This window comes from Juglans microcarpa x Juglans regia, chromosome 4D (genome assembly GCF_004785595.1).
Source record: "Juglans microcarpa x Juglans regia isolate MS1-56 chromosome 4D, Jm3101_v1.0, whole genome shotgun sequence".
Lineage (NCBI taxonomy): Eukaryota > Viridiplantae > Streptophyta > Magnoliopsida > Fagales > Juglandaceae > Juglans > Juglans microcarpa x Juglans regia.
In genome coordinates, this window is record NC_054600.1 from 19512165 (window position 1) to 19530055 (window position 17891).

Consider the following 17891-nt stretch of genomic DNA (forward strand, 5'->3'; position numbering starts at 1 on the left):
TAAAAAGAGCATCAATCAATTTTCAAATTAATTTTCAAACAAAACATGCACATGTAAAATATGACAATCAATCATCTTTCAAATTTTTAAAATTCAAACTTTTAATCATGGCATGCACATGTGAAAGATGATTTCATCTTTCAAAATTTCAAATTTCAAAATTTTAATTTTTATATATATCATGCACATGTGGAAAATGCAATTTGATACTTTATAAGAAAAGATTAATTTTGAGCCTTAATCCAATTTTGAATTTTTTCAAGAGAAGTACAAAATTACTCTAAGTGCTTTATTTGTAAACATGTTCCCTTTCTTACTCATGCTTGATTTGTTGATGTGATTAGCTCTATTGTGTAGACAACTTGAACTTGAGACTCATTTATTCTTGTATTTGTTATCATCAAAATCCATATGTATATATATAACAATATGATGTTTGAAACCTTGGGTTCAACACAATCCAAACAACTGGTAGGATTTTTACTGATCAAGAAAGTGAGAACTATGCCAATCCTATGAACAACCATGTGGATTATTTATTTATTATCTGTTATATTATTATAATTCTAACCAACCACTTGTTGTTGATTTTTGTTCTGGATCCTGGACTGAATGTGGAGATATTAATTGTTTTAGAACCACTTTGGAGCGATCGTGCTGATCCTTTGGCTTTAACAACCTTCAATGATAATTTGCCACATCAGCAATTCTGCTTAAAGCATAATGAACCTCATCACACCAGATCTTTCATGAATTGGAGACCCTTTTCTCACCCGATCAAAATCAAGCTTCATTAGCCCTCAATTGTTCAAGCCTTCAGCACCGCCTCAGGAGTTCACTTCAGCACCGTCGTCCTCACCGTCGTCCTTAGCCACTTACATGGTAAGCTTCGAATTTAGGTTTTTTCCTATGGGTCTGGATTTATCTTCCATAGATGGTGTATCGGGCTGATTGAGCCACTTTCATGGCCGATCTTAAACTCCTCATTCCCCTCACCAACACCTTATCAACAAGAGATTTTTCTCACAACATTGTCCGAGTGAAGGTTGAGAAGCTAAATTCAGAGATAACCTGAATTTTTTCACTTCTGTCTGATTCTTTTATAAGTTTTTATCATGTAATTATGCATGATGATAGCAACAGCTAGCGCCAGTAGTCATGCATGTTCATTTTGTGGACTGCTTGGCTTTGTAGTTTTCTCCCAAAACCTATAACAATCTAGATAATTAGCCACGTTCTTCCAATATTAGAAGAGAAAGGTACCCTATATATAATGTTGCAAACAAAAAGGCATAAACCATCAGAGTTGTATGGAACATACAGTAGCTAATTAAATTATTGTTAAAAAAAAAGTAGTAATTAGTGCTAATTAGTTGTCACAAGCAAATTTTTTTTCTGCAAGTATTCCCATGCAGAATTTGAGAAAGAGATTTGAGTTAATTGGCGGACCAAAACCAAGCTATAGCAAATGTCTTTTTCTTTCTTATCATGTTCACATCAGAAATGCCTAGTCTCTGCCTTAGCTTTCTTAGGCATTGCCTACTACCATTATATGCTCACTTAAGAGGGAGTGAATTTGACAGATGGAGTGAATGTTGAAGATAGAGTGTGGAGTATGGATGAGGGAGTCAATGTGATTTCCTCTTTAAGTAGTGGTCATTTGGAGCCATTCATTGGTATAGTATTTGACGACATGGAAGACACTGAAGCATATTGCGAGGAACAATTGTCCTTCAGTAAGGTATAATAGCTTGTAAATATTTGTGTTTTATGTTTTGGTCTTTAATCTAAGAAGTTAATATTTATTGTCTTTTGTTGGGATTTATGTTGGGATCTTGGGCCAACAACTAACAACATATCGCAAGATTTGGATTCTTAGTGAAGTTGCTTTAGTGCAGTATAATTAATTTTTTTTTTTTTTTTTTTTTTTTTTGCAATCTTTCATTATGTTATGGATAGTTATTTTAACCTCTTTTTATCTCAAAGTTAATTTAACCCTTCTTTATTTTGATATGACAGTGAAGAACGCAGTAGATTGTGCGCTTTGAAGAGTAGATTGAAACTTTGAAGAGTGGATTGAAGCTTTGAAGAGTGGAGCTTTGAAGCTTTGAAGACTGCTTTTATTTCATAGTCTTTCATAGTCTTTGAAGAGTGGATGCCTTGGTTTTATTATTCTATGTAATTCCAAATGTTTTGAAGCTATCTTTTTATGTGATTATGAAAAATCTTGTATTTGTTATGGTTCCAAGCTTTGCTGTCCAGATTGTGTTCAAATCATCTATAGCTTACATATTTATAACATGTCCAAAAATATGTACAAATCAGCAGTCCAAAAACAATATGTTCATTCAGCTGGAAAAAAGAACAACATTCAGCATTTTACAAAAAAAGATTACAACATTCACCACATGTCTATTACATTCCCACATCATTTCCCACATGTCCATTACATTCCCACATCATAATCTACATGTTCATTACATTCACCACTAAATGTTCGTAAGCATAAAAATAAACCATGTCAACAACAATAATTTCAAGGTTTCCTTGTACTTCTTCTCCATTACTTTAAATTTGGCTTGCTCGATTGCTGCACGTTCATGAAGTACCCTCTTGCAGAAACCTTCTACCAAAACTATTAGTTTTTCTAGAAATTCGTAGCTTCAATTGAATGCTACAATACCAAATTCAAGCATATTCATTATTAAGAATAAGAAGTAATCCGACCAAGAAGGTGATAAAGCAAATATATTACACTGTAGAAATATAACAAATGCATTCAATTACAGTAGAAAAGGCAAAAACACATAATTTCAAGAATTTTAATCTAAGATCAGTGTATATTCTGATGTGTCGAGTTTAGACTCCGACTTCTTTATGTGTTATGTATAGGCTGCCAACAAGAGACATAAGAAATATATTCTGCAAGCCATCAAGACCAATAAAATTAATGTCCTTCATACAAATGTATTCATTGCATACATAAACAGAAACTATATCATTGCAAACATGTCAGCTACCATCTACAAAGATATATATCTAGCAATAGGTAAATCCTTGGATAGCTAAATCAGAAATCCAAGTGAAAAACAGTTAAAATCGAAGTTAAAGAACGGAGATAGGAGACATAAAAGGTAAAACAAAAATCAAGATACGTAACAGCTAATTAAGTCAATACACAAACTCTCAATTACAACAATATTTACCTCCTTCCAGTAATATTAGTATCCTATGTAACAGGTAAACCATAGGTGGCTTTAGGTAAGGCTTTGTAACAGCATGCATTTTGAGAAAAAAATGGTAAATAAAAAAACTGTATGCGTTAATCTTTATTTGCTTGATCTTGTCACCCTTCTTGGTACTATTTCCAAACTGGCGACTTTGTAATGACTTGGATGAGCCACACCCAAGAAATTCTCTATAAAATATTTTTTCTTCCATGGAAGAACTCAATGCCAGTCATATTCAAGATCTTTTTCTTTAAAAGTAACAGTCAAATTCAAGAATTGAACAAATCATTCTGCATTTGCCTTTCTTAGAAAACAAAATCAATCATTTTTTATATCCAAACTTTATAATTAACAGTCATATTCAAAATTCAACAAATCAATATTTTCTCCCAAGTATTGAAACACATGATGCATACTAAAATTACCCAAATTGAGACCTCTTTAGGTATAACATTCTATATAATTTGCGATTTCTTAACATTCATAATTACAAATTGTCGGATTCTGTTCTTATTTATTTACTAGTACGTTAATAACCTCCCCTATTTATCAAAGTAATGTCACTGAATGACTGCACATTTTGAGCCAGTAAGAACCACAAGCAACAATGAACGATCACAATGTGCATTACACGGCTTTGCAAAAGGTTCTCCCCATTTCATGACGGTGAAGCAAAATAAGAAGTTAGAAAGATTACCTTACCAAATGCTTAAATACCAATGAAGGTTGAAAGGGAGCTCGTCGACGAATGTTCCGAGCAGTGCGTGTTGGGCTAGGATGGGCTGCGGGGCTGGGATGGGCTATGAGGCTGCGAATGTGAGAGGGAGACCGAGGAGCTAGACGAAGAAGAAATCTAAGAGGAGGGATTTGAGTGTGAGAGGTGTTTCTTTCCGTGCGGTGTGGTTCCATTGCAGTGTAAATGAGAAGCATACATGTCATGAAATTATTGGAGGGCTGTTTTTGGGTGGAGGTCAGCCCGACCTAACTCTAATTGTTTTTGTCATTAAAATTTCTGTTCGTTAAATACTAAATCATTGAAAATTGACAAGCTTGTCTCCCTTTTTCCATCGCTCATTATTGCGCCTACCAATACACTATTTTCACCGTGTCTCTATATCAAGCTGCAAGCTCGGGCGAAAGACATTAGGTACTCTAAACATGTCTCTATATATCACAGATGGAATTATGCATGGAGAAAATGATTGGTCCTATTGCCTATTTATTTTTATTTTTTATTGAATGCACTGCAATTTTATGTAAATGCTTTTATGTGAGTGTCCCCGCCCTCTCATCTTGTATTCTCTCTTTTAATTCAATGCAAGTTTATTAAAATAAATAAATAAATATTACGATCACATTGGAAATAATTAATTCATTTCTTTTTCAAAATTGAGATTTGGAAATAACAAGGTGAAAGCATGCATGGATTGATTCATCTTATGAAAACACGTGGAACGTACGTACGTACTTGGCTTGTTGCTTCACCATCTCTGGGTCATAGGACAGTGGCAACCTTTCATTAGTACTATATTATAAAGTACGTATAATGTAAATATTATGCTTTCTTTGGAAATAAGTAATTGATCATTTCTTTCTGAAAAACGAGATTAGGATTCTTTTGTCCAAAATTAAAAGCTAAATAACAAGGTGAAAGCATGAGACTGATTCATGTTTTGAAGACAAGTGGAACCTACTTGTCTTGAGTTTCAAATCTTGAGGGGCCCAATCAACTTTTTCATTTTAATAAAGAGCGTTAGTGTAACGCCCCAAACCCAGGTGGCTTGGAGAATCATACCTGCCACTCATAAACATGTCTCCCAACACATCCAAAGGATAATCTCCAAAAAAAACCTCATAAATGAAATCATTCTCATATCTTCTCAATAATTTCATTACAAACTCCACACAATCTTTAATGGAATAATAATAAATCAAAGGGGTCCATAATCTCCCGATAGTCATAACAAACCAACTAAAAATTTCATAAATCTTACTAAACTCAAGACATAAATAAAACTCAGACATTAAAACTAATAACACCAGAAGTCCTCCTTCTACCAACACCTCATCAGCTTAAACACAAACAGCATTCTAATCCAGGTCCTCATTTGGACTCACCACATCATCTGAAAAAAAATATTATAATGATAGGGGGTGAGTTATCAACAACTCAGTAAGCAGAAATCATATGCTAGCTTGCAAACATGAGCATTTATAAAGTAGAGTATGCAGAATAAAATATTTTTCAGAGTTATCATGCAGAGCAGAACATATTTTCATAATAACAGAGCAATGGTTTTTAAGACAAGTAAAACCCATAGTACTTTGACATAATATAAACTGAGTATCATCATCAGATCAAAACAAAGCATCAAACAGAGCAGAGACCATGTTTCACCCCCGTGGTAGGGTTGTGCTAACCCCGGTGGCCAAACCAGGCAGAGACAGAGGTGAATCTTTCCTTTATTCTTCTCGGAGTCCCGAGTGTGCACACAGGAAAGACCACAATAAAACCACTTTGTTTCCAAAGTGGGTGCACTCAGAGACAGAGAAGTTGGTACCAACCCAAACAGAGCAGAGCATAACAGAGCAGAGCAGAGACAGAGTCAGATACGAAAACCAGTACACCATGCCAAAGGTTTTCAAATGTTATATCAAAATAATACAGAGTACCAAAACAGAATCAGACAGTTTACCCACACTGAACACAAAAGTCAGAACATCTTTCTAAATAAATGCACAACTTTTCATATTCTCAATATTGCTCATTTTTCAAATTTCAGAAACCACATGACAGAAATTAGCTCATGTCTACACAATGCATGCCAGAACATATTTTTCCTTTTTCACACAGATTTCATAAATAATGCAGATGAGTGACCGAGGTTGATCTTTATTTTCACAAGTTCCCAACACAACACAAAATATGCAAGTTTTCATAAAATCAACCTCAGTCTTATTAACTTGTATAAAACCTAACATAGGAACCCCACTTACCTGACTCCTGCAGCGTATTATCTATACCTTGAAATTGACCTCTATCAATCTCGCCACCTATTCATAAGAAAAATATATAAACCAAGTATTAAAAGAAAATATCACAACCTCCTTCAAAAAAATTACAACCCACCATTCCAAACCAAATAACACTTCACAAGCACACTTCTTTCCATTCACAACTCCATAACAGGAAATATGAACTCTAAGTATTTTCTCACCACTAATCCAACAGTTTCACTACAATGTAACTTCAAACAATTCAAACCTCGGACAAATCACCACAAGAAATTCAATATACCAAGAAAAGCCCAAAGAGCCGCCCACTAAACTAATCTAGAAATGAGACCATTACCCACAAAAAATCAAAGAGAGGAAGTGTAACTGTGTGTGAGTGTGTGCGGGAAACAGAGGCAAGAAAGTTTACCTGAAGCAACAAGAATATCCAGCAAAAGCTTCACTGACTACAAGGGACACACAAACCCGGAGACTCACCACGCACAACACCCAGACCCACAAAACGCAACTCAAACCTCACGGCTAAAAACAGAACTGCAGGAAATGAAGATAAAATCAAACCAAAAAAACTAGGGAATAGAATCTGCACAGTTTCAGTAGATGAAACTGAAACCTAAAAGGATGAGAAGGAAGCACATACCAGTCGAAGAAAAAAAAATGGAGGAATGAGAGGTACTGCTCGCAAACTTGCAGAGGAAGAACAGAAACGTAAAAATGGAGAGAAACAGAGATGCAGCAGACGGCAACTCACTGGAATAAGATGCAGCGCAAGAGAGAAACCGAAACAATGAGGAAGTCTAGGGCATGTGATTCGGAACCTCAAAATAATGCCAACAACTGGAAATAAAAAATGAAACCGGAAAGAAAAGAGAGACGTGCGCGAGAGAGATGCGGGAGAAACTGAAACTGAAACTGAAAACTACAGAAAGAAACGGAATTTGAAGAAGAAAACACTCACCTCAAAAACGACGCCGTTCGGGATTCTCACTAAACACTAAAATGGCTGGGCCATTTTCACGCACTGATCCGGGCCACTTTGATGAAGAGGCAGGGCCTTACAGTTAGACCCCAATTTTATACAGAGTTGGTGGTTGCTACTAATAACAACCGACATATATTTTGCTTTCTACTTCGGATTTGGCATTTCAAATATAGAACATGTTTGATTTTGCTGCACTTGAATTGACAGATTTGGCATTTCACATAATTAAATTTTATCCGAAACTGGGGAGCTCTGTCAATGAAGAAGGACTCACTCCTCTCCATCTACTAGCGAGCAAGCCTTCAGCTTTTAGAAGCGGTAGCCACCTTGAAGGATACTACAAAATCATTTATAACTGTAAGTATCTATAAATCGCCAGTGTTGCAAGAACTCATCTCCATCCTTTCTTTCCTAGAGTTATATCGTTTCTTTTGCTGTTGTTTTGGAAGGCATGGTATTGGTTGATCAACTCGAGGAGGAAACATTCTATAAGAGTTTTATTTAAACTTTATGTCCCACACACTCATATCCTGATGGGTTTAAAATAGCTCAATACTTATCACTTAATTGACGAGTCACAATGGGATAAGATTAACTCCAATAAAATAAGATTAATTCTTTATCTAATCACAATGGGTTGCAAAGTTTCTAGATTTCTTGATGACCAGAAGTCTATAAATAGTACTGAGGAGTTGAGAGTTCTCACCTACAATATTATTGTGCCTCTAGTTATTGGGAGATACTTGGAGGCTAAGTTGTTAGGGCGATCCTTCTCTCATAGTCAGTAAAATTCTTCATCAAATTAGAGATGGAGAAAGGTACGTCTTTAAATTATTATTGTTTTATTATTGTAGATCATAGAAAATCGAAGATCCGATTATTAATGTTCATGTTAAAATATTTAACATGTGGTATCAGAGCTTTAGGTTATAAGTTTTTTATGGTCTTGATAAAATATAGATTTCATATTATCGTATATTAATTTAACATCATAATACCATGTACTTCTCCCATTTTATGTTGATATATTTTTGTAAAATAAAAACTTTCACGTGATTGCTCACGATTCCATGAAATATTGATGCATCTGCTTCAATCTTTGCTTGGATTTTATTTTATTTTCTCCTTCATTGTTTGCACTGTGTTGGTAATGTTGGTAGTTGAGGAGCTGCTGAGATTGGTTTTCTTGGAAAACAATACTATGAAGTATAGTGTTTGATCCCAAGAGGAGGCTGAGAACCTCCTCGTCGGCATCTCTGTAACGGCAGCAAAGGGCTTTAAAGCCCATTGGCCTACTCTTTCCCAGAAGTGTCGTCCGGGGTAAGCACACTATCATTCTACTTTCAGCTCTTGGGCATAGCATTCTGTTACCAATTCCTGTCCGCCTCAAATTTCTCCCACTCCGTGGGGAGTTGGGAACTTCATCTTAAGGTGGTAGGTTGATGTTACAACCCGCAAGCTATTGAGTGTGGGCCTTCCGATGATGGCGTTATACAACAACGGAGTCTTCATCATCAGGAAGTCAACCATGACTGAGGCCGTGCAAGAGGCGCTGTCGACGAGGACTAGTAGCGTGATGGTTCCCATAGCCGGGCAACATCTATTCTCATTCTAGTGAAGATCTCCCAGAACAGGATGTCCGCAGAACTCCCGTTGACAATGAGGATTCTGTGAGTAGTCAAGTTGGCGACCAACATAGTCACTACTAGCGCGTTGTCTTGGGGGAACAGGACCCCCTCCTCGTCAGCCTCTGTGAAGGAGATGACTAGGGTAGGATCACTCCTACGATGTTTGGTGGGATGGTTCTCAGTCGAGTACACCTTGTGGTATCGGGCCTACCTGGCATGTGCTTTTCTGCTTAAGGAGGAAACAACCCCACCCGCAAATCCTCCCGCTATGGTCCAGATTTCTCCAAGTGGAGGTCCCCCCATGGTGGAGAGCGAGGACGATCTTGCTACAATCCCCGCGCTGGTGGTCATCACTAGGGTCCATGCTACTTTCCCTCAACCTTCCCCTTCTTTCTTGCTCCAATCTCTGGGCCGGGGGATAGTGCTGCCTTGTCTGCTTCGCATGCTCCCTTCTCACTTGCTGAGAGAAGCAATCGTAGGTGTTGTGCAAGGTGGACCTGTGGTATGTGCAGTAGCAGTGTGCAATACCCCGGCCATCCTCTTCATAAGCGGCAGAAGTGTCGGCCTCGTGGATGGTGAGTGTAGGATGGTCGAACCGAGGTCCTAGTCCCCTTGTCGAGGCTTCCTCCCTCCTCTTATCTTAAGAACTCTTTTTCAGCTTCTCATGGGCCTTAACCTTAGCTGGTGCCTTCGCCTTCCTCTGTGCTCACTCCAGTTGTTTCTTTCTCAGCTTTGTCAATGTCCAAAGAGTGTTCTTGCCATTGATGAAGTTGTCAACCTGATCCATGAACTCCCAATCACCTGTGGAAGGCATGATATTAGTTGTCGGCCTTATTGTGCCCATTGTCCATAGCTGCAATTTTAATTTCCTTATGCGCTGGCCATTTCTTTGTTTTGCGGAAAGAGCTGCGCATGAGTTTCATGACAGTTCCAATGTATGTAATTACATTCCTGTCGATACTTTTTTTCACTCTGACCCAATTTTCGTTGTTTATTGATGTTTTGCGAGCTGCCTACAAGAAAATAAAAAGGTGGATCCCCGACTTGTTCATTCCATTTGATTTCGTGTTTTTCATCTCAATAAAACTTTCATTTTTGTAAATTTTCAAATTTTTTAATAATGAATTAATTCATTTAAGAAAATTTTAAAATTAAAAAAAAAAGTGCAAAGAGTTTTATTAACTCAATCAAATATAATACTCAAAATTAATCATGTGCTAACTATCATTTTCCCAAATTTAATGTTGGTTAGGTTTTGTTATTGACGAAGGATGGATTTTTTTTTTTTTTTGGTGTGCGGATCAACTTATGGCTCAATGGTTCCCCCCCAACAAAAAAAGAGGAGGCTGATTATAAAGCTTTAACTGCTGATTTCTTTGCTTTTCTTCTTAGTCATATACATTCGGGGTCAGTATTAATATGACTCGCTTTGTGATAGTGATATATGAAACAATATGTAACGTCCTAATGGAAGGCCCAAACCACATGGTCTATACTCCAAAAGGACTAGTCAATGATACAATTGGAGCCCCATTGGAACTGTATAAAGAGTAAGAACTTCTCCTTCCCAAGCAATGTGAGATCTCATACACCACCTATCTTTATCCATATCATATAGGGTATCACAATTTACCCCCCTTAAATTTCCGACATCTTAGTCGGGTCTGTCCATTTTAGGTGACACGGCTCAAATCCCACATTTTTTGTTAGGATAGGCTCTGATACCATTTGTAACGCCCCAATGAAAGGCTCAAACCACATGGCCTATATATTCTAAAAGGATTAGTCAATGATACAATTGGAGCCCCATTGGAACCTTATAAAGAGTAAGAACTTCTCCTTCCCAAACAATATGGGATTTCATGCACCACCTGCCATTATTCATATCATATGGGGTATCATACAATATATCAAGGATCACCCGATGCAAGCAAGCATGATACACCACTCAATCAAAACCAAGAGTCATGATCATTTTTCTATCTCTCTATTTCTTAGCAAATTTGCTTGATTTCTCATCTTCCATAATCGCTATGTGATGCAATATTTCAAATGATATTAGTCTCGTTTGGTTACACAAATTAGATGAGATGATATATAAGTTGAAAATTAAATAAAATATTGTTAAAATATTATTTTTAAAACTTGAATTGTTTATTATATCTTGTGTGAGAGATTGGAAAAGTTATAATGATTATATGAGATCAAATGAGATCAGATGGTTTAGTTTGTGTAACCAAACCAACCTATATTAAGTAATCTCATAATACGAATATATCGAACTCTCATTATATAATAGTATACCATGTAATTTCAAATTAGTATTGATGTTAAGATTTTTAATGGAATAGTAAGTTTAAATTAATAGAATGTGACTTGCGAGTGCCATCCCATCTATACTTGGAAACTTATCAAGATGCCTTAGGGCCTCAAGTATGGTGCGTTAGCTATCTGCGTCAGCCAATCAAAGATTGATACGTGCGATACTAATACCATATTATTTCGGTGTAATGCACCAATGGGAAACTCAAACAAAATGGTCTATACTCCAAAAGGATTAGTCGATAATACAATTGGAGCCTCATTGTAACTATTACAAAGAGCAAGAACTTCTCATTCCCAAGCAATGTTCGATCCCATACACCATATTCTCTTGCACATCATATGGGGTATCACAATCTTCCTACCTTAAATTCCCAACGTCCTCGTTGGGCCAGTCCGTCGTAGGTGGTATAGCTCAAGTCCAATAAAACACAAGCATAATCAACCACACAACACACAATATACGTGGTTCGGCAAATTGTCTACGTCGACTAAACTACAGAAATCGTATTAACTAGGAGAGATTACAATCACCCAATCTCAACTCACACTCTCTAGGGTTTTTTGCTCTCTCACACAATATGGTCTCATTTGACAATTGTTCTCTCTCAAAAGATGTTGAAAGCCGTACAAAACAAGTCAAAGATAGCTTATTTATAGTAAACCGTGTTGGAAACCCTAATCTGGCAAAAAATACGTTCTTCACTCGAGCGGCTTGTCGAGCGCAGCTCGAGTGAACAGCCAATGAACATTGACTCGAGTGGGGTGTCGAGCATGGCTCGAGCGAACACTAGGGTTTGTGTCTCGCTCGAGACTCAAGCAAACTCACAGGTTGAGCTTTGCTCTAATCTACTATTGAGCACACCTCGAGTGAACTCACTGGTTGAGTTTCGCTCGAGTGCCATGTTCAGTGACATCGAGCAAACTCGATTTTCTGCTCATAGACTAGTCTCCACATGCAACCCAATAATTCCTAACAAACCCCCTGCCCCCCTCCCCCTCTCTCTTCAAGCACATTGCACACAAGGTGTTGTAATGCTCAACATTTCCTGAGATTATTTAGTGGAAGGTTCTTAAAAAAAAAACCACAACACTTTGACAACAACAAGGTAATCAGAATTCAGATCCTCACAATTATCCATTAATGAAGTCAATGTAGTTTTCTTTGGGTGCTCGTACAAATATCCTCACAAAGTTGAGCATAGTAGATAAGACATGCTTAAATGGACAATGGGCTAAACCTTCCATTTCTCAGGCAATGTGAGATCTCATATATCACCTACCTTTATCACTTATCAAAATGAGGTATCACAATAAGAGAAGTTCTTGCTCTTTATAATGTGCTATTGTGGCATTGCATGCAGCACCAAGATTCCACCCAGATCTAGGGTGTCAGAATAGGCCTAGGGTAACATGGTTTTATTGATCAACAACTGTTGGAAATCTTATTGATCAACAAAGTAGGAACTTTTCCAGTCCTATAAGCAAGCTGTGGATTATATATTTATTATCTGTTATATTATTATAGTTTTGACTTACTATTTGTTATTTTTTGTTTTGGATATGGACTGAATGTGGAAATATTAATTGTTTTGTGATGTTAATTTTTTTTTTCATTAAAATCTTTGTTTGCTAAATCTTGAATGATTGAAAATTGACAAGTATTTTCTGACAAATATTGTCTCCCTTTTCCGGCACTCATTATTAGACTATTTTCTGCTTGTCTCTATATCAATCTACATGTTTGTGCAAAAGACATTGCTCTAAACCTATCTCCATATCACATTGATTGAAATTTGGAAAAAATTATTGGTTTCATTGTCTGTTTACTTTTGTTTTCTACTGTATGCATTGTAATTTCTGTAAAAGTGTTTTCGTCAGGTTCCCTGCTTTGTCCTCCAATATTCTCTCTTTTAATTCAATGTACGTTTGTTAATGAATAAATATAATGATCTCAATCGAAATAATTAATTCATTTCTTTTTAAAAAAATGAGATTTGGATTATTTGCTCAAAATTAAAAGCTAAATAACAAGGTCATGAAAGCATGCATGGGATTGATTCATCTTTTGAAAACACGTGGAATGTACTTGGCTTGTTGCTCCACCATCTCTAGGTCATACGACATTAACATCGTGTAAAATAAGTTCAAAGAAAGAATTAATATTGTAATACCCGGATCCAGTCAAGTATTTTTTTTACCTATTTTGGGTTAAGTATGGGAAAAATCCGGTTAAAATTTTTTTCCAAGTATTATTTTATGGGCCGAGAATTCTAAGGAAGAGCCCATTTATTTTTTTATTCACTACATTTTTTTTATGGACCTTAAAGCCCAATCCCGTGTTACCTTATTTTTTTAGACTCCACATTCTACACAATTTTACATCCGTTTTATCCCTATGCATGCACACCGCTTTCTCCCATATCTAGGGTTTTAATTTGGCCTTTCAATCGCCTATATATACAACACGTTAGAAACCACACGTTAGAATGCACAACCGTCTCTTTTTGATCCCAAGAGTAGCTGTTGCCCAGCTTCACGTAGTTCCTCCCAAAATGCTCCAACCGTGCAGTACCACCTAACTAGTCCTGCACCTCCATGTAGCTGCCCTCTTCAGCCACCTCGTTGTTGCGGTCTTCCCCGTCTGACGCCATGCACTGCTGTTCGGCCACTCCACATGCAGCAACAATCACAGAAACCACCATCGTGCAGCCTCCACAACTTCTACCACTGGGTTTCTTCTACCGACAACATACTCAGCGGACCCCACCGTGCACTTATGCAATGCACCACCCACAACCAGCAAAGGAAGATCATCACCATGGGTTGAACCACGTGAGACGCCGAGCCCAAGGTTTGCACGACGAGAGACTCACCCACGCACGTCGAAATCCACCATTAGCCATCCCGCAAAAACCTTTATTCCTCACTCCCGAAACAGAGGATGTGTTCCTCCTATCTTGAGCCACTGCGACAACTGCCCACTGAGAGCTCCTTCATGTTGCGGCCCCAGAAACCGCCGGCGAAGATTTTCGTCACCCCAGGTCTGCCTCACGCCACCTCTGCTACACGATAATCTCCCTCTCTGTTTTCTCTCTCACGCTCGGCTTGCTCATTCCCATAACCTCTCTCTCTCTCTCTCCGTTTCCCTCACCGTATTGCTCTCTCTCTCTCAGCGCTCCGCCGACTTCACCACCTCCCATCGCACATTGCGCTGTCACACGTTACCTTCTCGGTGAGTCCCTGCTGCCGCTACATTTCTATTATTCATTGTAGGTTCATCGCTAGTTTTTCTTCATAAGGCGTATTTTTATATACATATATATATGTACGTATATATATATATATGTAAAGTTTTAACCTAAGTTGGGTACTTACTAGTTTTAACCTAATGTTTTTGGGTGAGAAGTTTTTTTTATTTTTGGGTTTATATTTAAATGGGTTTTGCCTTAAGTCTCATTAAGTATTATATTGTATTTTGATAATATTGTTAATTAAATGAAGTAAACCTATTTTTCTTAAAAGATGAGTTTTTCATGACTTATTTTATGAAAATTTTAGTAGCCAATGTATTCTATTTATTTATAAAATGTTGTTGGTATTTTAGATATTTTGAATATTAATTTTTATTGAGTTCTATAATTATCTTAATACTTGCTCTATTAAATTGTTATTCGGTACGAATTCGATTAAGTGGATATTGATGGTTTTGGGAAATGATGGTATTTTGAAAATTATGAGAATTTTAGGTTTTAAGGAATAATAAAATAGGTCATTGTAGCATTTTAGACTTAAATATTGAAATATATATTCAATTGAAAATTTATTGCGTTATTATGTTATAGGTGGCGATTAATTATTGTTCGACATTTTTGAGGAAAAATCTGAAAAAGCTAAGAAGTCCAACTAAGCGGGGTTCCTATGCTGGACTTTGCATTAAAATAAAATGAACTAAGGTTGATTTTTGGAAAATATACATATTTGATTATGAAAATAAATTTGAGCTACCTCAGTTATTTGTTCTGCATTGCTTATGAGATTCTGTTTAAAAAGAAATTATTTTCTGTCATGACTTGTATAGACATGAGCTTATTTTTTACATTCTGTTTCTGAACTTTGAAAAAGAGAGCGAATATGAAATTTGTGCATAAATTATGTTGTGATATGATTTTGATCTGTTCTGAAGATTTTCTGTACTTTGATATGATCTGATGTGCTTTCTGAAAACCTCTGGCATAACATTATGTTTCTGTTTCTGTTCCGTTTTGACCTTACCACGGGTGTAAAACTGTGGCTTCTGTTCGAGTTGGTACTAACTTTTCTGTTTCTGGTGCACTCACTATGAAAACAAAGTGATTTTCTGCGTGGTCTTTCCTATGTGCACACTCGGGGCTCCGAGAATGAATAAGGAGAAGATTTACATTCTGTTTCCGCTCGGTTAGCTACCGAGGTTTGCACAACCCTACCACGGGGGTTAAACATGGTATTTGTTCTATGATAAGATAAGATGTGATGTTTCAGTTTATGCTATGCCAAAGGGATTTTGATTATGAATATTTTCGAACTTTCGCTCTGATATTTTTGATAACATGTTCTGATGCTGCATTTTGAAAACATTATTCTGATTCTACATTCTGAAAGAAAATATTTTTGTTCTACATTCTGAACTCTATAAATGCTCATGTTTACACACTAATATATGTTCTCTACTTACTGAGTTGTTGATAACTCACCCCTTATCTCTAGATATTTTTTAGATAATTTTGATGGTTCAGCTAGAGAACAAAAGTATGAAGTTTTAGTAAGGTGTAATGATCGAAGTGGAATAAGTGTCTGAGGGTACAAGTGCTTATTTGAGAGTCGTAGTTAGTAAACTGATTTTATTTTTCAGGTATTTTGATTTGATGAGTTAAGGATAATTTCGAGTTTTTGGAGGATTTTTAATTTATGTTATTGAGAATTTCTTTATTGTCCCACGGAGGAACTTAGATATTTGGATTGATTAAATGGATTAATATTTTATGAAATTTTCTAGATTTTATAATTGTGTTATTTAAGTTGATTTTAGGTATTAAGAGCTAACTCTTCAGACTTCCGAGAACGGGGCATTACAAATATAGTGTAAAATAAGTATTACTATAAAGTAAATATTATGCTTTCTTAGGAAACAAGTATAGCATTTCTTTTTTAAAAATGAGATTTGGATTCTTTGCTCAAAATTAAAAGCTAAATAACAAGGTGAAAGCATGGTATCGTTTCAGCTTTTGAAGATATGTGGAACGCACTCGGCTTGAGTTCCAAATCTTGAGGGGCCAATCAACTTTTTCATTTTAACAGTCTCTCAATAGTACTTTTGTCCAGTGCAAGTATGCATATTGCACTTACCTATTTTTCTTTAATTCTTTCCTAATTCTCTCTCACTATTCATTGCCATTTTCCAATTCTATTAGTCTTTTTACTTTTTATTTTTTACTAAGTACTTATTTATGTAAATAAAAAAATATATATTTTTTTAGGTTTTATATATGCATGTATTAAAAATCCTTGAGACCATAGATATAGCTAGGTTCTATTAAGTACTGTTATAAAACTTTATGCTTTTTGTCTCAATTCTCATATAGTTAATAGTTCTACGCATATTTATTTTACTTTTTAGTATTTTTCTCGAATATGTCTGGAAGAGACTTTAAACTAGGATAGGACAGTTGTAACAAAAGAAAAAAAAAATAGAAAAAAAAACATAATATATAATTCAGTCATAAAAGGATCTTTTGATGATCAATTCTTTATTAAGGATCAATAAACAAATATATTAACATAAAGTCCAAATAATTTTGCATCTCATAAAAGTTAGAAGAATAAGATTTAAATAATTTTAAGTAACTTATTATTAATATATTAATATACTTTATATTATATTAAAAATAAAAGAAATGTTATACATCTCACTTTCATCTCACTATGTAAGATATGGCACATTTATCACTATTAGATGATAAATAAATATTTAATAGTGATAAATATGACACATCTTATATAGAAGGATAAAAGTTTGATGGTGATGTAATGTATAGAATTTTTCTAAAAATAATATTAATATCGGTGCATCCTTGAGGTTACGCAAATAAAAGACTAATGAATAAGGCAATAAATGAACCATACTCTCATTTCATTATGTAAAATTTGACACTTCTATCATCCTGATATGATTCTTTATGTTTTGAAAGAAAATATATATTTTTTAGATAACTCACCCCTTATCTCTAGATATTTTTTAGATAATTTTGATGGTTCAGCTAGAGAACAAAAGTATGAAGTTTTAGTAAGGTGTAATGATCGAAGTGGAATAAGTGTCTGAGGGTACAAGTGCTTATTTGAGAGTCGTAGTTAGTAAACTGATTTTATTTTTCGGGTATTTTGATTTGATGAGTTAAGGATAATTTCGAGTTTTTGGAGGATTTTTAATTTATGTTATTGAGAATTTCTTTATTGTCCCATGGAGGAACTTAGATATTTGGATTGATTAAATGGATTAATATTTTATGAAATTTTCTAGATTTTATAATTATGTTATTTAAGTTGATTTTAGGTATTAAGAGCTAACTCTTCAGACTTCCGAGAACGGGGCATTACAAATATAGTGTAAAATAAGTATTACTATAAAGTAAATATTATGCTTTCTTAGGAAACAAGTATAGCATTTCTTTTTTAAAA